This window comes from Pipra filicauda, unplaced genomic scaffold (assembly GCF_003945595.2).
Source record: "Pipra filicauda isolate LSUMZ 115617 unplaced genomic scaffold, ASM394559v2 scaffold41_size5083284_pilon, whole genome shotgun sequence".
NCBI classification, from domain to species: Eukaryota; Metazoa; Chordata; class Aves; order Passeriformes; family Pipridae; genus Pipra; species Pipra filicauda.
In genome coordinates, this window is record NW_024104554.1 from 4,485,259 (window position 1) to 4,509,622 (window position 24,364).

At 39.5% G+C, this 24,364-nt stretch overlaps 1 long non-coding RNA gene across 1 annotated transcript in view; it reads left to right on the forward strand.

The window, feature by feature from the left end:
• Positions 1-4,221: 4,221 nt before the first annotated feature.
• The window catches only part of LOC113990536, a 72,284-nt gene continuing 52,141 nt past the window's right edge, over positions 4,222-24,364 (forward strand). Inside the window, exons 1-3 of the long non-coding RNA XR_003541652.2 lie at positions 4,222-4,321; positions 5,068-5,244; positions 17,939-17,995. This is a non-coding gene — a long non-coding RNA (uncharacterized LOC113990536). The remainder of the gene's footprint in view (positions 4,322-5,067; positions 5,245-17,938; positions 17,996-24,364) is intronic.

Genomic DNA, 24,364 nt, shown 5'->3' on the forward strand with positions numbered 1-24,364 from the left:
AAATAAACACTCTCTTGCCTCCTCTCCATGCCCGGTGTGGTGTCTCTGTGCCTGCCATGAGACCACATGGGTGGAGGGAGGGGAAAGCACCTCTCCCCTCCAGGCTCAGGACCTGAAGAAACCCCTGGTGCTGGAGTTCCCTTTCCCTATCCACCTCAAGCTGTCGGAAATGGTTCCTCAGATGGAAATGGAACTAGAACTGGGCCACCCCACGCCATGGGGGAAAGGGATACAGAGTGGCTGGTCACTAATGGTGTCTCCCAGGGATCAGTGTTGGGCCCAGTTCTATTTAATATCTTTATTGATGATCTGGATGAGGGCATTGAATGTACCATTAGGAAATCTGCAGATGACACCAAGTTGGGAGGGCGTGTTGATCTGCTGGAAGGCAGAAGGGCTCTTCAAAGGGACCTGGACAAGCTGGAGAGATGATCTGATTCCAACAGGATGAGGTTCAACAAGGCCAAGTGCAAGGTCCTGCACTTTTGGTCACAACAACCCCATGCAGTGCTGCAGGCTGAGGACAGAGTGGCTGGAGAGCAGCCAGGCAGAAAGAATCTGGGAGTTTGGATTGACAGGAAGCTGAACATGAGCCAGCAGTGTGCCCAGGTGGTCAAGAGGGCCAATGGTATCTTGGCCTGTATCAGGAACAGTGTGGCAGCAGGACCAGAAAAATGATTCTTCCCCTGTACTCAGGGCTGGTGAGGCCACACCTGAAGTACTGTGTCCAGTTCTGGGCCTCTCAGTTCAGGAAGGATATTGAGGTGCTGGAGCAGGTCCGGAGAAGAGCAATGAGGCTGGTGAAGGGACTCGAGCACAAGTCCTATGAGGAGAGGCTGAGGGAGCTGGAGTTGTTTAGCCTGGAGAAGAGGAGGCTCAGGGGAGACCTCATCACTCTCTACGACTATCTGAAAGGAGGTTGTAGCCAGGCAGGCGTGGGTCTCTTCTCCAAGGCAGCTATCAGTAAGACAAGAGGGCACGGTGTTAAGCTGTGCCAGGGGAGGTTTAGGTTGGATATTAGGAAGAAATTTTTTATGGAGAGAGTAATCAGACATTGGAATGGGCTGCCCAGGGAGGTGGTGGATTGACCGTCCCTGGAGGTTTTTAAGATGAGACTGGATGTGGCACTTAGTGCCATGGTCTGGTAACCACAGTGGTAGTGGATCAAGGGTTGGACTTGATGATTTTGGAAGTCATTTCCAACCCAGTTGGTATTTTGATTCTATGAATTATTAAAGGGAGCTAACTCAATAAATACAGTGGCAACTATTGTGGATGAACCGAAATTCCTCTGAACTATTGAACTACAGTTTTGAGCACATAGATTTCCCTCTGAACATGCATCAGGCCAGACTTCGTTTCTAGTGTATCAGTTCGTTAGAATATTTTCTCATGTCAGAATAGAGTTGTGAGTCCTCAGTTCAACTAACACAGTGTTAATCATAATTGTGTAATCAGTATAGATGGAAAAGATACAAACATAGCAGGAAACAGTCAATTGAGATTAAACCCTATGGAAATTATGGGGTTAATCACAATCAACACACATCTTGATAGTAAACTCAAATTGTTCCCGTTGACACTGATTTTCAGTCTGATAATTATCAGACATGGCTCCCTTTTTTTCTTTTAACCTACTTTTCTAGTGAAAACATTTCCAAAGAGAAGCTAGAGGCTGTGACAAAGAGGTCTTAGGGAATTGGCCACTGAATTAAAATTTGCCTTTATGTAAATAAGCCACATCCTGGGAGAACTACCTGTATCTACATGTAGTATCTACGTGTATTACTTTTTTTTTTTACCAGTGCATGTCTATTTTATTTAGAGGGCAAGAAGCTTTCTGTTTTGAGTGACTTAGCTGAGACTACTTATATCTGTGACAGATATGCTGCTGTGAGGCAGAAGAGAAATTGTCAAGCAAATGTATAGTCAGGATAGAAGAGCACCTATATTCTGTTTTCTTCACTATGATGAGCTTAAGAGGGCAAAATCCTTCATGTCCAAGCCCTGCCTCCCCTGTACATCTGACACATATGCCATTTCACTGAGCAGATAACAGAGAACATGGTTTTTATGGCACCATTTTTTGCACCATAGTTCACATAGTCACTAATGGTTCTGTGAACATGTACTATTAAGAAAACAGATTTCAGTCAAAATCAAGATGTATCAATTTGGGGAACATTTCATGAATCACTTCTATTTGAAGTCAGGGTTGTGGACAAGTATTATTGGAATGTTGTACAAATACCATGTGTTTACACAGTAAAACCTGACCAAACCAACTCTTTCAGTCTGGCATCCACATTTGCCCTAATCCCCATGAGCACAGCCATATTCCTATCATACAACCTGTGGCCTCCATTGTCCCTAGAAGACACATGAAACTGAATCTGGTCTTTGCTTAGAGTAGACTGTCCCCAGTGTAAGGGAGATAAATCTACCCTGAAATCTACCCATCCATACGTTTGGAATCAAATACGAAATTGTATCTGAGTTTTGTTTTTTTGTGCAGTTCAAAGCCCTTCATAAATATGACTCATACAGTATTTGGCCTGTAAGATTCAGGTAGGGGTTGTTTTAGTGTTCACTTGAGTTTTTTTTAAAATCCTTGGTAATGCAAATTGAAGTAGTGATACAAAAATTTAAAAATAAAAAAAAAAAAACAAAACCCAAAACCAAACAGCATGAAGAGTTTCAGAAAATTCATATCCAAAAAAATCAAAGCTGAAAAATATCTATAATGCATTTATATAATAACATCCACAATACTTCCCACTGTGTTTATTGAGTTGGCTCCTTTTTATAATTATTTGGCTGTTTCTAGCAAGGACCCATGAGAAGGAGGAACAAAGCTCCCCTAAGGTCATTATTTTTCAGATTAGTAAATTCCCAGCATTCCTTGGTGTCACTGCCAGCATTTTTACTAAGTCAACCTGTTATTTTCACCATTAAAACACATCTTAGTAGATACAAGTAATAGAGACTGACTTGGCAGGGATGACTAAATGGATGGATGGAATTCAAAGGAAGCTTGAATAACCGCCACGCAGACAGCATTTACACACACATGCTTTAGAAGTCTCACTAAAATCCTACATCCAGGTGAATAATAAATAAAAGCATTTGTTCTTTTGGTGGTTGCTGGTGGCTCTGTTTTATTATTTTCGTGATGGATGGCTAAAAAGTAGAAAGCGTGACAGCAGGACATCGTTATGATAGGTGAACATCTGAAAATGTACAGCTTTACCTAGGTATGCCTAAGCTTCTTCCTTGCCCAATTAAAGGTTCAGCCTTTGGTATCTACTAAAATTTGGATGAAAGTTTCATGTGAGCAGGCTGTCTCTCAGGATTTCTATACAGTATTTTCTGCTCTCGCTTAGGCTGAATAGGCACAGAGAAGAGTAAGGGATAATAAAAACAACAGGGAGAGTAGCACTGGCTATATAAAAGCTATATAATTTCAATAATTGAAATGGAAATTAACTAATAATAAAAATAATAATTAGCATCCAAATGCTTTCTTTCCTTTGTCCTCCACAAATCCTTGGAACTCCTTTTGTCTTAATTCCTTGTCTTACTCTTACTTTCCAGTGCTCAGTAATGTATGTTTCCTTTGACCTTTATTTGTAAAGCTAGGCCAATATTTTTAATCAAGTGTTTACAGTCAGATGCCTAAATCTATACTAAGCATCGAAATAAGGCTTGCATTTTAAATGAGCCAAGCACCCAGTCAATAATTGTTGTGGCCTCTCACTACTACTGAAAAATAGCCCAGCTTTTTAGGTGCCCAGTACTCTGCCCAAAAGCTGGAAAATGTTTGAAGCCATTTTGGTATAATTCTTACCTTCACTGTGCAGTATAGTCCTTATGTTAAGAAAAATTCTGCTATCGTGCTGTACCTTTGGTATAAGAACACTGGAGCCTTCATGGCTAACCCACGTATTAGAAATAACTATACATCTCACAGACATTTGTGTATTTTGTGGTTACACTTGCTGTTACAAAACCACTCGAAATCTTATAATTCTGTTGTGTTCAGTGCATGATAAAAAGCTGACTATACAACAAGAAGAAAACCATTATATTATTTTGCTTTTTGTTAGGGAAATAACGTATTATGGATAGGCGCTCTGCTTCTGCTGAAAATGTTTGTTCACCTCTTGGATATGATCCTCATACTACCTGTCTTCCAGCTGTCAGTTCATGATTGAGGCAGGAGCTTGCAGGGATATGTGCGTTGGCTGGAGGGGATGTCTGGAGGAGCTGGGAAGCAACCAGATGACTGACAGCGATTCAGGCGAGACTCGACATGGAGGGGGTAGGTACAGAGAAAAGCTAATCCTATAGAGGGAGTTGAAGGCTTTTTTGAGGGAGGATGAGGGAGGTAGAAAGCATCTGAGGGATTTGCTTTAGAGAGAATTTAAGGTTACATCTGCATCTCTCTGCAGCTGAAGGAGCCTGAGAGCAAGTTAGCACAGCACATATTATCAGTTACACCGCCACAGTGAAGCTGATATGGTTATGTGAGCGTAGCAACCCATGTGAACACTCTTATTCCAGAATTATTAATTCTCTCTTTTCCAGTTTAATGTAAATATTGTGTAAAGCTGAAATGTTGATATGGGCTTTTCTTTAAAAAAAGAAAAAGGAAAAAAACAAGCATTTTTGCCAGTAGAGTTAACGACACAGGAATTTAATTTTATGTAACTGAAGCTGTTTAATTCAGCCCTTGCAGTATCTTGGTGTATTTCCAGCATGTGGACAGCTCTGAGTATACGGTTTTCCTTGCAATAACGTTAATATTAGCTAGAAATGGAGACCTGCTGGAGATAAAACCGATGGCAGATGAGCTTAGCTAAAAGCAAAAGCTACAGTCTCTCAGATAATACCACAAGACAGCTTGAAAGGCTAATATATCATGCAAATGGTGGACCAGAATCATTTAGGCATAGATGGTCTGTGGGCTGTACAGAAGGAGTGAATCTTTCTGTATTCAGCTGTGCGTGTGTGTGTGTGCGCGTCTCACTCCCCCTCCACCCGCTCCTCTCCCTCTTTCTCTCCCAGACAGGCGAACAGACCTGCTTCTTCCTTTGTGTTGCCAGTCAGGTCCTCCCTCTGCAGTCTTACACAGGAAGAAGATTTATAACAGCTGCATGCAATGCCAGTGTCTCAAAGAGACAGTATCACGCCATGTGGAGGATTTTCATATGGGGTTTAACTTTGCTCCACTGAATTGGAAAGGTACATTTTTTTAATCTTGATTATTTTAAACACTTAATTCCTGTGACTTTTATCTCCTGCTAAATTGTGACCTCCAAATACTAGCATCTTTAAATCACAATCTGTTGTCACAGTACTGTAATGGCTGTGATGTCTTAATTGAAAACATGGGGATGTAAGGATTTCAAAAGTATAATTAGGGCACATTTCAATGTGAAGCTGTGAATGCTGTTCTGTGAGATGGGCATCTGATATTTCTGCCATACTGTATCAGAAATATAAGATTCAAACTAGAAAATGAAAATACAGCACACATGCAATGCAACCGTGTACCATATGTTAAGAAATGTGCACCTCGTAAACAGCGGGCTAATTAGCTAGAGAAAACAGAGATGTCTGAATGATGATGCTAGAAATAAAAAGGATAATGAAATATCGAGACAGACTTGTGTAGGAGATCCACCTGGCAGCAACTTGCCAGGTTTATCAAATTAAATGAAATCAAAGGAAAAATTATAGGTGAGAAAAAATGAAAATAACAGCACTGTTTCCCTTTGTTTTAAGCTCTCAGTTGCCTGCTTCTTACCTCCCTGACTAGTGGCATGTGTTATAATTAACGATGAGTGAAGCATCAGAGTCAGAAAAGCCCAAAAGCTTAGACATGTTCCCTAGGCTTGGGGAAAATCTCTATAAAATTTGACAAGGGACAGTTTCTTGGGTTGTCTCTCTTCTATCTCTCTAACAACAAGAATACAAAATTAAAATAGACTTCCTTTTGGCATTCCACTTCTTAGCCTCCGTGCTTCCCAAAAATGAACACACAAAGTTGAATTATTTGATTTCGAGAAATTCCTAAAAGGGCTAGCCACTGCCAGTGTCTGGGTTCTATGTTAGTAGCAGATTCCGTCTTCAGAAGTACCTAAAATCAGAAAATATAAATCCTGGATAAAAAGATCAGGAACAGAGGCAGTTGCACTATGAGTCTTAAAACACTGCACAGCAGGCCATGGTAGGGAAGAGTCTGTATCTAGTTCTTCTAACTCAAATACATACACTAGTTTCCTGTTTCCACCCTGTTTTCCCTCATCCCACAAAAAGCATATATAAACATGTTGTATGCGATTTGCCTTAGGAATTCTCTTCCCAGGGTCAATGAGCTCCAGAAGAGTGTTCACTGTATTCACTCCCTGTTGGTTTTCAGCAGCAGGAGGTCCAAGATATGCTTATTCTTCTTTTTGGAGAAACATAACCAGGATCTAATTCCACTATTCACTCAAACATCTGGTTTTCCTCAAATATTGTCCACCCAAAACCACTCTTGTTGTATTGCTCTTGAAATCTACTATTATCCAGTGTTATCAGTACAATGCTTGCTTTTATTCCTCCTGATTACCAGAGCCTTTTGCCTCCAACTTCTACAGCTAGTCCACTGGTAGTTTTGGTTGATGAAGGCTGCAGGTGGGCTGGCATAAAAGATTCCTGCCCAAGTGTCAAGTTAAGTTCATATGCTGACAGCTGTTTAACCTGTAACAGTGACTGTATCCATTCTAGTGTGCTAGGAATACTGTGTTACACAACTCGGAGTAACATTAGCAAAAGTCCCATGACATCAGGGAATTCAGTCTACTACCTGGCTATTATAGAATTGTTTGTTATTGTTTAAAGAAGCTTAGAGCTGGTCAACAGAAAGGCTTCCACAGAATGAGCTTAAAACCTGACAGCCTACAGAAATTGTTCATAGCTGTGTGGTCTGCTTTTAGTGTAGGATGTAGCTTTCTCCACTGCTAATTAAACCTGTACTGTCTGAACTATTCACATGACATTCTTTCTGCAAATTACTCTGATGCAACAGATAAATTTATGCACACTGTTTACATATGAAACGAAACCTCAACATTTCTTAAGTCTACATGTACATCATCACAGTGAGATGTCATTTTTGATCTGGAAAACAGTATCCATAGGGTTATCTTCCCTTATCTCTGGTCCACTGAGGTTTACGCTGCCTACATACATCACAACTTTTGAGATCTTTTGGGGACAAGATTTGGACAAGCGTCTCATTGAAATCTGTACAGAAAAGGTGACTGTACACAACAGCTCACTTGAAAAGTACCAAACACAGTAAACAATGAAGAGGGACAGAAGTTATACACAAGGCTTCAGCATGCACGTACAGAGACACAATGTCTGTGCATGCATTTGCATTATGCCTACATAGCCATAATGCTAAATAAACAGAGCTTGAATTTCAGCACTGGACCGCTGGTTTTCACACTGCTTGACTTTGTTCTGCTCAGTTTGCCTCGTGCAAACCAGCACCCTTCCAGACAATGCCCAGGCATGGGGATAGCATTTGCCAGGAATCATTCCCAATACCCAACATCATCCTTGATGGTTTCTCTAAAACTGTCTTGGAAGTTTGGCACCATGACACACTCCTCCTGCCACACACCACAGTGTGCTGCAAATTCTCTGTTTCATACTAGAAAAACCCTGTGCTAAAAACCTGCAATGTGACCCTCACTTTATTTCAGACACTTTGTCCCCTTGAGGCGACACTCAAGGCCAAGTGTTATGCAGTGTGCCTGCAGCCACTCTGTGCCATTTAGCCTCACGGACAGAAAGCAGCCCTTAGTCCTATTTTATTTAGTGACATATATAGCCAACAAGACCTTCTGAGTTAAAAGTTACGGAACACTGAATGAGTGCAGTGTTGAGCCACGAGAAAGAAATAAAACTAAGACAAATGGCATATGTCTCATATATTTGTCAGAAAGGTTAAAAAAAAGTATAGACCATATGAGAGACAAATGTTTGCTTCCTTTTGTGCCTTGGAGCACCAAAATATCTCAGTGGGATAAGTTGAGTTTTTCTACAGACTTGTCACACCACAACAAAATGCTTAATCTCCAGAGAAATCACAATCAGACATCTAATGCTCAATTGACTAGGAGAATATTCATGCTGATGTACAAGAGTATATTCACAGAACCAGAACAAAGACCTTCCTATGCAGTTTATGTTATTGAATGAAACTATACAAGTTTCCTCTTTCCATGTCAGAGATAAATCTGGTGTTTATAAGGGGGAAACAAAAGAAACAAACGAACCACCCCACAACCTTAAACCTTATCCCACAAAGAGTTGGGATTAAAGTATAGGGTTGAAGTATTCTGTTTAAATGAATACAACTGTAAGAACTTTGGTGATGCCAACAACCCACTTTATATGAGATGTGGAAATATTTAACCAGGATTAGTCTCAACCAGAGTATGTGCATTTTGCAGCAACAATAGAAACACTGGGAATGCATATAGTTCTAAGAATTCCACATAAGAATAAAATCTCTTCTGATTCATGTCACATATAAAGAGGAATGCTAGCAATAGAACAATGTTTGCAAATAGGGTTTATAAAAGAAATGAAGTTGTCTAATAGAAGCTATCAGCCCACCAAGCTAAACTACCAAGACTGGAAGCCCAGAAAGGATTTAGCTGATTCCATTCAGCAAACCTACTGTTGGTAATGACTGATGTAGATGTATTAAAAAATGTGTTAGATGATGGCCAAAAGACAAACTATGTCAGAAGTATTAATATGTTCTTGAGGACAAATAGTATTAAATAGCATTGTAAAAAACACTGTAGTAACATATCAATTCAGCATACAATCTAGAATTCTCATAAATAAAGCTTCAACCAGTGTTCATGAAACTGCTAAAAGTAGCATGACGTTCTTCATGTTCTTTTTGTAGTTAAGACAACATTTGTGTTGTAGTTGCATGAAATCTGTAACCCGCAATTGCAGAAGTTAAAAAATGCTTCTTTTAGAAACAGCCACAGATAATAGTTTAAGACTTCATCATCAAAGATAAGAAGTTCAAAATCTAGATGATTTCAATGTGTTAAAATAGCTGGAAACACCAGGGCATTATGGAGTTTTGGAAAATAACACCAATGAAACAGCTTTACCTGAAATAAAAGAGTATATTTCCTCTTGTTTCAGAAATAAAAGGATTTTTTTTTTAATAGTGTCATAGGATACTTCAGGTTGAAAGGGACCTCAGGAAGGATTTACTGTAAACTCCTGCTCTAAACAGATTTGCTTAGAGATTTACACACCCTGGTCTTGAAAACCTCAAAGTAGAGGCTCAGAGCCTCTCTGAGCAACCTACTTCACTTCTTGGCTGTCCTTATGCTGAAAAAGTTTTGCCTTGTAATCAGCTGGAAACATTCTTTTTCTCATTCATGTCCATTGTTTCTAGTTCTCCTGACATGTATCACTGGAAAACCTGCTTCCTCCTTTTCATAACTTCCTCCTGGGTATTGGAACGCTGCTCAGAGTTCCCCCCAAAGCTGTTTCTTCTTCAAACTAGACAAGTCTATTTCCTTCTATCTTTCCGTAAGGGGCTTTTATCCCCTGACCTTGTTGATCTGTTCATCCCATAGGTTCCTCCAAAAGGCAACCTGCCCCTCAAGCCCTCCAACTGCAACCTCCATTTGGGTTTCATCTGAAAACTTAATGAGAGTACTCTCCATTCCGTTGTTACTCTGCTTCAGGTTGCAAGAAATATCTTCCTAGAGGATTTGCTCTGGTTTTTTGCCAGACATTAAGACAAGTAAGGCTGAGCAGCTTGTAATCCTCTAGGTTGTCCTTTTAGAACCTTTATAAAGATTTGATGCAGCTTGTCGGGTACATGAGCATTTACGAGTTGAGTTCTCATAAGTAATTCCTGACTTGATCCTTATCTGCTGCTAGTAGTTCCTCTCTTCTCTCTCATGCACAGAGACCTCAAAGAACAAGGCATTGAGCACTTCAGCCTTACCAGAGTCCACTATTGCTGAATCATCCTTTTCATTCAGCAACCATTACATATTTTCCTTGTTCAGCCTTTTATTAGTAATGTACAAGCTCTTCTTGTTGCCTTGATATCCCTAGCAAGTCTCAATATCATCTGAGTTTTGGTTTTGCTGACACTAGCACTACATACTAGTGCAGTGTTTCAGAAATTCCTCCATTGTAGCCTGTCCTTGCTTCCATCTCCCTTATGCTGCCTTTTATGGTGGATCTCTGCCTTGAGTTGGTCTATTGTTGAGAGTACTTGACTTCCTGAGCATCAGGATGAACCACTCATGTGGTTGAAGGAAGAAGTCCTTACAGACCTGCTAGATTCTCTGCATTCATTTGCTTGCCAGAGCTGTCTCCCATGGAATCCCACCTTTCAACTTCCCAGATAAGCTGAAGTCTGCCCTCCCAAAGTGCAGGCTCTGTGCTGCACAGCTTGCCTTCTTCTACCTCCTCAGGATCTTGAAGTCCATTATTTTGTGGTCACTACAGCCAAGGTTTCTATTGATTATCACATTCCCAAACAGTTATCACTAGATAGTGAATGACAGGTTCACCTGGCTGGCCCCTCCAGTGTCTGTATCATAAATTTACCCCCAATACAATCCAGAAGCCTCCTGGATAGCTTGCTTCTTACCACAGTGCCCTTCCAATAGATTTTAAAATTCTTATAAGAACCAGCGTCATAGGATCAAAAGACTTCACTGAGTGTTTCAAGAAGACTTTATCCACTTCCTCTGACCACATTGATCAGGTGGTTGATAACACACTTTCTCCACAGTGGCACCTTCACTGGCCTCTCTGAGACCCACAAGCTCTCATCCATCTCCATGTATTTGAGCTGCTCCTTCACATAGACAATAATACTCCTTGCCTTCTCTGCCTGTCTTTCTCGAAGATCTTGGATCAGTCTATCCTACCACTCCAGCCACCTGAGCTATCCTGTCATGACTCATTGCTTTGATCACAGGTCCTACCACATTATTTCTGTAAGAATAAAACTAAAGTCTCACTTTATAAATGGAACATCACACAAGGATCAGAATAAAACCACTTTTACATGGGAGACTAAAATTACATGAATCCATAAGTTAAAGTACTACTGCAGTTTTGAATTAGACTGAAAATATTGCATATTTATAATATCTAATATCCCTAAATATCCCTACCAGTAAACAGTCAGTGGCATATAACACAAATAAAACAGAAAGGCAGCAATCAGCAGAGACTTCTTCAAAATTTAATAAAAAAACCTTTTCCTCTGAATGATTCATGAAAAAAAAAATAATTTAAAAATTCTAAGCAACTTTTCAATGTACATTTGTTAGTAAAATTATGTTATAATGATGTCTATAGCTGCAAAACTATTAAACTTAAGGTTATATAGTGCTACCATCATCTTGTTTGAAGTAATTATATGACACCCAGCATTCTGTTTAAGTATTTTTAATAAGTTATTGGAGGGTGCAGAACAGGCTCTACACAAAGTGCCTGTACCACCAAGTCCACTTGGTCTTGCAAGTCTAAGCAAGAAGATCCTTTCAATACTGTTCAAAGGCAGGTTAGTCAGCACTGTTAGCATAGAGAAGTGGGAGGGTTGGAGTATGGCAGAGTTGGTAGAAAACTTGATATCCAAGGGCAAAACAGTGTCCTAAGTACTTTGCCCACAGCATTTTTGTCAAGCAGTAAAACATGTGATAAAGAAGGAGAAAACCACACCAAGTAGTGCTTTAGTGACTTCCAAATACTTTCAAAAAAGGGCAGGGATAAACTCTTTCTACTTTATTATGAAATTGAATACATGAGATACTGAAATGTGCCAGCTTAGTGTGCCAGTCTGCAAGAAGGTCATACAGGCAGTAAGAAGGGGATTACAGGCCTAAACCTTAGACTAACTATCATAAGCTCCTGATTTAGCCAGAGGAGACTCAGATATTTAACAGATTTGCAGTGAAATTAATTGAGAAATTAATGTAGAGGCTATCAGTGTAAGGTAGGATATAAATGGGAAAATTAATATGTACTCTTGTTTCATTTTCATTTAGGTTCTGTGAGTGGATTAGTCTGGCTTATACATAGCTGTGTATATTTAGGTATGGTGACAAATATTTCCTAACAGAGGAATATTTCAAATGAACACAGCCTCTTTCCCGAATGGTAGGCCTTATAAATGTAGAAAAATTGGCTAAAGAATTCAGATTCGTTAATATTGCAGGAAGAAGGGAAGTAAACACAAGTGTTCATGATCCTGGACTTTCAAGGACAGGCTGGCAGGTTAACCAAAGGAACAACTAATCAGTTAGGGTAGCCACTTTTACCAAGACTCTTGTTTTCTTGATCACAGTGTGGCTTCTGTTATATAAACTCTCTGCCTTTATAGCTGGTAAGTTATGTTTCTCTTGAAGCCAAGAGGTTCTCAGTACATAATTAAAGGTGAGGTATGACAATAGACTTCAAATACATGAAAAGCTAACACAAAGAGGAAAGCAACAATTTGTTCTGTGTATCATCAGTAGGTGAGGCTGAGAAGTAATGGACTTAAATTACAAAGTTAGGTGCTAGGAAGCAAATTCCAGTCCTAAGGACAGAGAGAGCCAGGAAGATAATGGCATGGGAGATTGTAAAGACTCCATCATTGGAGATTTTTAGAATAAACACCAGTCAGACAGATATAAGCACAGTTTAGTTTGCATTAGAGCTGGAAAATGGAAGAAATGTCCTCTTGAAGTCCTTTCCAGGCCTGTGATTCTATTATTCAAAGTCTGCTTCAAAGAGTAACAGTCTTTAATGTGTTTCAAATGGAATTACATCTCATTCGGATATTTGTGAAATAGTGAAATTAAACGTAAGACTCACTAAAACCTGAAAACTGACATGAGTGCACTACATTAATCTCTCAAGTAGTTCTTTGACCTCTTATGTTTTTCCTTTGGCTTATTCCTGGCATCATGCTTGAGAAAGCTGCAACTTGATAAATACGTAGATAGCTGGCAGTGACTCAAGCTCCTCCAGCTGTGCTCATGCTCGGCCTTCCTTTTCTTAAGAGTTTCATTTCATTTTTAACCAGTCATTAAGCTCATTGACTAGTGTTTAGAGACTAGTAAGTGACAAGCTTAGAGATGGTAAATCATAAAGAAAGTCTGTGTACAAATAAAATGTGTTGCTTATTCATGGTAGCACTTTTTTTTTCTACAATATCTGGCCCCATCTTTGAACAGTGCATGTACTGACACCCAGCATATTGCATTTGAAAGCTAGAATTTGAATAGATTGGGCCAGGTAATGAAATATCAGGAAACTGGACATTTCCTAAATAAAGATTCATACTTGCTTCCTGGCCCTGAGTAAGACATAATCCCTTTCCTCCTGTTTCCATTTTTCAGTCAGTAAACTGCTTTGTAGTTTTCCTCCAGATTCAGCTGTAGCAGTCATGATTGACTTCTCAGTTGAAGTCAGTAGCAGGCATGCAAGCTTCTTCCTCACCATTAGATAACACTGTAATCAATAGAAATTATTTGTCTTCTTAAAAAGAACAAGGCTTTTCTAAGAAAAAAAAATTAACCATCTATACAAAATTGAAAGGAAATGAATAAGCTCTTTCCAGGTCAGTTAAGCACAGGGGATTCTTCACCTTGTACCAGAACACAGAGAAGCTCCTCCTCTTCTACCTAGCCTTGCTATCCTGTAGATAACATCCTGTTGTTCTAATGCAGATTTATTTAATTTTTACTTTTAATACATTTCACTGAAACAGAGTGCCACTGAAGGAGAAATAATAAGACAACTCTTAAAAGTCTAAATAGAAAAGAATTTTCAACTTATTAATGTTAATCAGGAAAAATAATCACCTAGATTTAAAGCATTATGAAATAAATCCTGTCATATTGAAATCATATGTTTAGTATAATGCTTCATGCTATAGAACGTTTAGGACTCACATATTATTGATCCTGGTTTTGTGAACAGCAGAATAAGTCAGAGAGACTTCCATTAACAGCAGTGAACTTGCACCTCTGTTACAGTGAATGAATTTATACCAGAAGAAAATCAGGAAATTTACAATAAGAGCCAAGACAATTAGTTACACAGTGAGTGGTGATAAAGATAGCAGCCTGTGTGTCTAAGTGTGGACTTTACAGAAGAAATGTGAGCGTTCTCACTTCAGTTAAACTATTTAGAGATGTCAAGATTCAGAGCATTGTATTAACTCAAATCTAAATCAGAAAAGTAGGTTAAGACAAAGTAAAATATCAGATTAAAAGAAAATGTTTTGGAAAAAAAAGAGTAGATGAGACAAGCCAGAAAGCCCTATATTCTTCAGTTCTACCATATGCCATAAGAAAAATATATTACGGAAATACTGTGGAAAAATAGCAATTTGGAGAATAAGAAAACATGGAATCTCCCCAAAAGTGAGAGAGGCAGCATTTTAGAGGGAAGAAAAGATCTGAAATATCTCATAATTAAGGAATCTTCACCAGAAAGTATAAAATACACTTTTCCTAGAAGGCATCCACCACTCAGTGCACAATGACTTCTGGATTCTATTTAGCATTCTTCAAACAAGTCTTTTCAGTTAACCAACAAGGGTTTGATTCAGACCAAAAAAAACCTTAGGTTTCTTTTGTTAATTTAAAAAAAGAATTGGCCAATAATCTAGTCTAGAGTAGATTCCTTCTCAATGGACACAAATCAACACTTCCAGAGGGTAGTACATCCCACTTTTCAAATTCCTTTCTTATACACCTCTAAAGATTGATTTGTCCCATCTTTGATCTTTCCATGCCCACTGAGGAAATCTAGAAAATTAACTTAACCAAGACACCTATACTACTACTAAAGATCACCCTAAAGATCAGCTTTGTCTAAAGGTCTTTCTATAGATACAGCCTCTTGAGGTTCCGCATCTACAACATGTAATTGATTTCCTTCTAATTAATAAATATGCTAAACCTCTGAGGTAAAAGAAAAGTTGGATTTCCATCACTAACAGTCTTTTGGACTCAAATTCATGACTGTCTCATTGCAATGGGATTTATTCATTGTGCTGGTACACCTTTGCAAAGGCAATGTGCAAACTAACAGGCATGCTCCAGGAATTGAACATGAAGGGAATTATGATCCCTTCTATAAATTAGATCTACAGTAGTATGAAAGACTAAAGATATTCGAAAACAGGAAAATATAATTTCTTCCAAGTAATGCCATGGTATGGATTCTTGTGGTATGGAGCCCCTCCTTGCCACACCACGTGCACAGTAATATTTTTATTTGCTTCACAGTAATATTTTTATTTGCTTTTGGGAACAACTGAAGAGACAAAGTATTGTGAGTTTAAGTTTCTCTGTATTAAAAGTCTGTAAAAATCTGTTCTTTGCTTGAAGTCTGTAAGAAACCACAAGCAACTCCATATGTCCCTTTCTTTTGTGCTACTTTTGTGCTTTTTATTTTGCAGTGTAAAAAATCATCACTGGAACCTAGTGACAAACCTTGATTAACTGTGCTTAATCTTTTTTCCAGACAAAATTTGAACGAAGAAAGTGTTCTAAAACAAGATAATAAAATGTTATCATTTCTTCATTCTCATTTTATTAAATATGCTCATCTTATTTGCAGAGTCAATCTATCCAGTTGGCATCTTTGTGACGAGACAGAATGCATAAGGAAAAATGGTTTTGAAGCATATGTTTACATAATCTATCTGCAATGGTAATCTTACTGACAGACATTTGTCACTGATCGTTCTGTTGTGGTACAATATAATTTGTGCTCCTTTTCTCTTTGTTACTGGAAGTTAAATGGGAAAACAGATAACTGTAGAAAAGCCTGTAACTTTTTTTTTTTAACTACCATTCATCTCTTAAGTCAGGAATTCCTCCCAATATCCATGAAGTCCTTTGTGACTGTACTTTTTGTTTTCTAGCACAAGAACAGAAATACTCAATGAATTCAAAAGGGGACAAATTTTTGCTGATAAAACAAACCGTTCTCTCACTCTGTAACAGGGCTTTAATTTTCATCAATGTCACAGAATGCTGTTGAAGGTTATAGTTGAGTAAGTTTTAGAGGATTGTTAGATGTTTATATGCCTAGCAGGAAAATATAATATCAGAATATTTACTAACAACAATAGAGTATTTGAAAGGGAGATCAAAATTCACACTTCAGGCCTTAAGCAAATCACAAACTTAAGGAATAGAGATGAGCCATTTAATGAAGCATTTTTCCCATGGTTTACTTCACATATCTTCCTGTGGGAAGCTTGTTGCTAGTCCTCAGACTCTGAATGGCGGACCTAGATAACCTGTTCTAGCAAGATGATTCCTGTGTCCTTATGTAAAACTCTGAGAAGGTGCCATTAATGGTCTCTGCCATTATCTACCCTTGCGCACGCGATATTTTGCCCTAGGAAGATGATAGATGTGTAGGGGTAAGAGAAAAGAATTGAAAGCCTGGAGCTGAATTGGTCTTCTTTTATAGTCAATGGGATGCAAAGGAGAAAAAAAAATTCAAAGGATACCTTTCAACAGACCCAAAAGTCACATCCTTTTTTCACTCACAATAGGTAAGAAAAGCCCTTGGTATATCTGGTGGGTTGACCTTGTCTAGCCACCACATGCCCACTAAACCTCTCAACTTGACTGTGGACTGGGGAGAAGAAAATATGATAAAAGTCTAGTGGGGCAGGGTAAGGACAGGGAGATCACCGTAACAGGCAAAACAGACTTGACTTGGAGATATTAGTTTATTTTATTGCCAGTTAACAGTGAATTAAGATAATGAGGAATAAGACCAAATCTAAAAGCACTCTCCTCTCACACCTCTCTTCTTCCTGGCTCAGCTTCACTCCCGATTTCTCTATCTCCCTCTCCCAAGCAGTCCAGAGGAATGGGGAATGAGGGTTGTGATCAGCTCATTACATTTTGTCTGTGCTGCTCCGTCCTCCTTGCACTCTTCCCCTGCTGCACTGTGGGGTCCCTGCTACAGGAAACAGTCCTCCATGACCTTCTCCAACCTGAGAGCCTTCCTATGGGTTGCAGTTCTTCACAAACTGCTCCAGCGTGTGTCCCTTTCATAGGATGCAGCCCTTTCAGGAGCAGATTGCTCCAGCGTGGGCTCCTCTTTCCACAGGGCCATCTTTTGGGCACCCACCTGACCCTACATGGGGTTCTCCATGGGCTGAAGGTGGATTTTGCTCCATCTTGGACCTCCATGGACTGCAGGAGACAGCTTACCTCACCATGGTCTGAACCACAGGCTGCAGGGGAATCTCTGCACTGTCCTTGGTGTCTGCAGGGTTATTTCACTCACTTATTCTCACCCCTCTCTCTGGCTGCTGTTGTGCAGCAGGTTTTTTCCCGCTTCTTACCTTTGTTATCCCAGAGACACTACCACTGCTGCTCATGGGCTCAGCCTTGGAAAATGGCAGGTCCGTCTTGGAGCCGGCTGACATTGGCTCTGCCAGACATAGTGTAAGCTTCTGGCAGCTTCTCACAGAAGCCATCCCTGTAGCCCATCCTGCTACCAAAAGCTTGCCACATAAAGCCAATACAATACAACTTTTTAAGTACCCCCTGATCTTTTCATGTCCATATCCTTTTCTATTACAACCATGTTGCTGTATAGTCTACGTAATGGCACCACTTCAACTGTCATACCTTGTCTGTTGCACAAAGGTTTCAAAAGCTTCATTTGATACATTTCCAAAATGCTTTTTCTTGATCTATACAGTATTAATTTAGGACTAATATAACTTGATGTATTTAAGAATTTATGTGATACATTATATATTCAAGGATATATAAAAATTAAAATATAATTTGTATATATGTATATAATATATATATAGTTTCTTCTTTTCCCTTAGTTGTATGTAGATTTCTCTAACGGAATAGAGAGCTTTCACTCCAGATGGAATAATCAGGTAAGCCAGAAAGCCACTTAAATTATAATATATTTGTAAATAATATATTTATTTGTGCATAATTTAATATATTATATATTATATGCATTAAATATAGAATGTTTAATATATTATATAAAATATAATCATGGTAAGAGTTTGGTGGGACAACTGGGAAGCTAATCTGTAGGCATAGGTCTGGAATGCCATCTGAAGCATTTCTTGAAGTATTCCCTAAATATTGAACCAGGTTTAATTGTGTAAGCATGAAATTCCCTCACAATGTAATCAAGAGGTAGTACATACTTGGTTAGAAAATAACAGCCCAGTGACAATAGGACCTTCTAACTGGCTTCTAACTGGTTGCTTGAGCTATACTCTAACTTCAGCAGTTCTTCCAAGCTCTCTATTCATTTTTCTTTGATTTTTTTGGTAAGTTTATACAATGCAGATATTCTATCTTTTTCTATCCCCATATATTTTTCTTTTTAAAATTGTCTCTAATTCTTTTCATTGCTATAATTTCTCTTTTTAAAATTAGCTGTTTTTCTTTGATATCAATGCAAAAAATGGTCTAAACTTGATCTTCAGTTGCTTCAGCTGCATGCTTCATCACTGGCCTTTCTTGCTTTTCCTTTATTAATTTAATCTGAAATGCTGGTCTAGTAATCATCTACATTATGGACAACCTCTATTATGATCTATTCATTAACCTCTCATTATCTTCATTCCTGACTTCCAAACTCTGCATAACTCCACTCTCATTATTGGCAATTTTCTCTGCAGTTTCTTAGCTTTGTCCTTGTCTCCTCTAAGTTGTGTCCCCTTCAGTTTATTGTTTTGTTCTTGTCTGTAGGCCCCAAAATTTGGGGAGTCTTTGGATGTCTGAATCAAGGGTGAACAACAGGTCAAGAGTCAAAGTGCTTGCAATCAAATAAACTCTCTATTAGGAATAGTCATGGAAATTTTTAAAGATTTTCAAAGATTCTTCACACTTCACACACACATCTTTTCTGCACAGTTAAAATACTTAGCATTTTTGGTTTCTGTAGTTCTCAAGGTGTTACAAAAGGTGGGTAGAGCTTGTTAGCCTAATTTTTAAAGTGCTAAGGTAGGGTAAACCTAGCATAAGTGGTGGCAAGATCAAGCAAGATCATATCTTGCGAAGGGTAAAATGGCAAAATAACAGTAGAAATTAGATTAGAATATCAATTAGTATTGTAAACTCAGATTATCTACCTGGGAAGATAATCCCAGGTTAACGTTTCCTATCAGCTGTTCATGTCAACTTAAATACATCCTCTTTTACTTTAAAGTAGAAAGTTATGAAAGCACTGCTCATCCTTCACTGGGATACAGTGATATTATACTCAGAGAAGCAGAGAGTATTCCTGTGTTCAAAGTTAAAAATATTTTCCTTTCAAGATGCTGCCATGGAAGACAATCAGGATCAAAACTCACTGCTGAGCTCAGTAATAGAAGGGAGTACTTTCTTACAGTCAAAAGGCTTTTTTTTTCCTTCACTGCACCTGCAGATGAGATAGGTGAACCAATACTGGCCTTCAGATATATTAAATTATGTTTCATTGATGGCAAAATCCAGTTCCCAGCTAATATTCCATTTAGTAGATGGCTTAAAGTGCACCTTAATCTGCATCATGCCCCAGGTTTGACATTATTTGTGTAGGGCATCACAGGTTGATAGTATTTTTTTTCTGCTGACAGGCACAGTTCTCTTCTCCATTAAAGCTTATGGATATTTATAACTCAAAGTGTTCTTGTAGTAGCTGGTAATATAGAACACTTCTCTGCAGTCTACTATTTGACAGCTTCTATTTACTGAGATCTTACTGATGAGAACATCCACAGCTCTCTTAGTTACCAGATAATTGTACCAAGGTGATCCTGATCCCTGAACTGAAGGAAGCAAAGAAACAAAAAGCTGCTTTCTCTGCCCAAATTCTTGTGTCAGATTCTTACTAGAAGTAATAGACACCACCTTACTCAGATAAATAACAAATCAGTTCTAACTTCTTCACCATTTTTTCCTGTTTCTTCAAAATAAATGTAGACTTCCACCATCCCAGACAACAACACTGCCTACATAGATACAAGTGAAAGTACATTTTCTTCATTCTTAAGAACATGGAAACAGTATAAAACTCCACTGCATTAAGAAGTAGAAAATTAGAATCAGAACAAGGGAATCATTGGAAGGATCTTTGGATTATTTCATCCAACCTCCTACTCAAAGCAGGAATATTGCTAACACTAAATCAGATTCACTTTATCGTGTCCTGAAAACCCATACGAGTGGAAACTCCACAACTCCTCTGTGTAATCTTAGTGCTGTGCTGAACTACCATTTTTCAGCATTCCAGTGCTGGAAAATATATTCATAATGCCCTTCTTGAACCTCTCAAGCTGCAGTTTGTGGCCATTGCCTGTCAGCAAGTCCAGGTACAGAATGAATCATAGAAAGACTTGGTTTGGAAGGGACCCTAAATATCATCTAGTTCCAACCCTCCAGCCATTGGCAAGGGATACCATCCACTAGATCAGGTTGCTCAGGGCCCCTTCCAAACTGGCCTTGAACACTGACAAGGATAGGGCACCCAAAAGTTCTCTAGGCAACCTGTTCCAGTGTGTCACTACTCTCTGAGTAAAGAATTTCTTCCTAACATCTGATTTAAACCTGCTCTCTTTCAATTTAAAGCCTGTCCTGTCACTATCTGCCCATATAAAAAGTCCCTCTCCCTCCTTTCTTATAAGCCCTCTTGAGGAACTGGGAGGCCACAATGAGATCTTCTCTTCTCCAGGTTGAACAACCCCATCTGTCTCATCCTGTCTTCATAGGATAGGTTCTTTCTGACAGGGACTCTCCAGTTTCTCCACATCAGCCTTGAATAAGGGGACCAAAAGCTGGATACAATGGTTGAGGTGTAGCCTCACAAGGTAGTAGTGAATAATAAGTTCCTTCAAAAATTCTCCTAACTTAAATCAGTACGCAGTTTGCCTCATCTCTAATGAGAACACACTGGGGCCTTAGATTCAGCCACGTATTTGCTACACCTCCATGGCCATTTGGTCAGCTCACAGCTGTACTGAGTTATTCTGTTCCAGAAACAGAACTTTGAACTTGTCAAATGTGAGCTGCATGGCCTTCCTTTTGGCCCAGTCCTCCAACATCTTAAGATGTCTCTGAATTGAAGTTTTAATATTTACTGTGTGAAACATTTACTTTGATTTAATATCTTCCACAGATTTACTGAGAATTCTTGTCTCATCATTGAGGTTGTTGACAAAGATACCAAATAGTCGTGGAGCCATTGTCACCCCACTGGGTCTAGTGCTGATTACCAGCTTCCACTGGACATCATATGACTGATTACTACCCTCTGAGCACAGAAGTCCAGCCAATATTAAACCTACCTAGGTGTACATTCATACAACTCATCCCTCTTCAATTTACATGTGAGAGTGCTGCTGAGGGCCCCAGCAAAGTTAAGGTGTATTACATCCACTATTGTCACTTCATTCACATCACTAGTCACTTTATCACTGAAGACAATTGATTTAATAAGCATGATCAGTCCTTGGTTAACCTTTGTTTCTTGTTCTTCAGTGTTGTCATGGTTTAACCCCAACCAGCAACTAAGAACCACACAGTCATCACTCCCCCCACAGCGGGATGGCAGAGAGAATAAGAAGAGTAAAAGTGAGAAAACCTGTGGATTGAGATAAAGACAGTTTAACAATAAAACAACAAAAATAATAGTAAGGAAAAGGAAAAAGATAAGAGAGAGAGAGAAAATAAAACCCAAGAAAGGCAAGTCATAAAAATGAAAATGATTTCTTACCATCAACCGACCAATGCCCAGTCACTTCCCGAGCACTGGCCCCCCTGGCATCCTCCCCCCCATCTTTATGTGCTAAGCATTATGCTGTATGATGTGGGATATCCCTTGGATCAGTTGGGGTAAGATGTCCTGATTGTGTCCCCTCACAACTTCTTGTGCACCCCCAGCCTCCTCATTGGTTCGGAGGGGTGAGTAGCAGAAAATACCTTGATGCTGTGCAAGCACTGCTCAGCAGTAACAAAAACATCCCTGTATTATCAGCACTGATTTGATCACAAATCCAAAACATGGCTCCATATTAGCTACTCTTAAAAAACCTGTCTATCTAGACCCAGCACAATTGTTTAGAAATACCATCTAAGAATCTGTTTTCAGGGACTGAGATGAATCTGACCAGCCTGTAACTCCCAAATGGTTATTCCTGACATTTATATAGCTGGGCATATTATTTTCATTTGTAAGAGACTTTTCCAGATTGCTTCAATTTCTTTGGCCACAGGTAAGTAGCAGCTTTACAATCACCCCAGCTGTGTGCTTCAACACTTTCAGATGAATCTCACCCAGGCCCAGGGATTTTAGCACATCAGGATCCTTCAAGTAGCCCCTAACCTGTGACAATTCCACTCTTGACTGCTCTTCTCCTTCCCAAGCATGACTGGCTTGTGCAGTGCTCTGGTCTCAGGCTTTTCCTAGAGGGACTGAGGTAGGGAGGTGGAGAAGGCATCAAGTACTTTAGTTTTATCCATGTCATCCATCACTGCGCTGTCTTCTCCCTTTCATCAACAGTGCCACATTTCCTCTGAACTTTTTGCTCTGAACATTTTTCTATCAGCAAGCTGACAGAATTTCTTCTTATTACTCCTTGTGTCACTGGGCAATTTTAAGTCTAGTTGGGCTTTGGCCTTCCATTACTCTGTGAGTAATGTTTCTCTCTCATATCCATCCTTCTTTGCAATTTCTTGTGTGCTCTCTAGGGTAGCTAATATCAATTTGATAATCATGAAAAAACAATGGTTTCCTGTGTTATTGTATTGCTATTTGCATTGCATTAGTTCTGTGCAGCCTGTGTTTGGTCACAGTTTATGTTCTTGTGCCATGTTTAATAAAGTAATAGCAGATTAACATAGATATCATGGCTAGGCTTTGCGAATGAAGATTTGGAAAGGGCTCTACCCACTTTTGTTACAAGAACGCTGGTGGCTAAAAAGGCCAATACGAGATAGGCACATCCAGTTGGAAAAGGCACAGCAGAAAGACTCCATAGGTGGTATATTCTGCAAGGCACGATTCTTTCTGCATTGTCTTTTCTCCTCAAGAGTGATCCTGTGTGCTTTCTCAAAAGAAGCAGCAGCGTTATAGATGGTGTGTCTCCAGGCCTCCCGATTGGAGGCCAGAGTAGACCAGTTATGTTGATCAATATGGCCAAGGCTGAGATGTTGTTTCAGGGAGTCCTTGTATCTTCTATTTGGGGCTCCTCTCGTGCAGCAGCTGGTGGCGAGTTCACCATAAAGCAAGATCTTAGGGACGCGGTGGTCCTTCATCCTTGAGACGTGCCCTTCCCAGCGCAGCTGTGTTCTCAGCAACATGGCCTCAATACTCGTAACTGCTGCCTGTTCTAGAACAGATGTATTGGTCACATAATCTGACCAGTGGATGTTTAGGATTGTACGGAGGCAGCGTTGATGGAAGCGTTCTAGGAGAGGCAGGTGGTGGCGGTAGATGACCCATGATTCAGATCCATATGAAAGAGTAGACAGTACAATGGCTTTGTAAACACTGATCTTTGTACTTTTCTTCAAATGTTTATTTCACCAAACTCTTTTATGGAGTTTTCCCAAAGCTCTATATGCCTTTGCTAACCTGTTGTCTATCTCTCTGTTGATCTTACCGTCCAAGGAGATGAGGCTACCTAGGTAATTAAACTGTTGGACTGATTTGAGCACTGATTGGCCAATGGTGATATGGGGATGATGGAAGACTTTCTGAGGTGCAGGTTGATAGAGAACTTCTATCTTCTTTAAGCTGACTTCCAGCCCAAAAACTCAGCAGTGTCTGCGAAGCAGGATGTTAAACACTGCAGAGCTGCTTCTGTGTGGGCGACAAGGGCGGCGTCATCAGCATAAAGCAGCTCCCGGACAAGATGATTTAAGGTCTTAGTGTGGGCCTTCAGATGCCTTAGGTTGAAAAGGCTTCCATCAGTACGGTATCGAATGTAGATGCCATCCTGATCATCGAGGTCTGCCATGGCCCTTTGGAGCATCATGCTGAAAAAGACTATGAATAGGGTTGGTGCAAGAACGCAGCCTTGTTTTACACCATTGGTTATTAGAAAGGGCTCAGAAAGTGCATTGCCATATCTGACTTGGCCGTGCTGATCCTCATATAGTGAGATGATCATTTTAAGGAACCTGGGGGGACATCCTAAACGCTCCAAAATCTGCCACAGACCTTTTCTGCTCACAGTATCGAAAGCCTTGGTGAGATCAACAAAGGCTACATAGAGACCTTTATTCTGTTCGCTACACTTTTC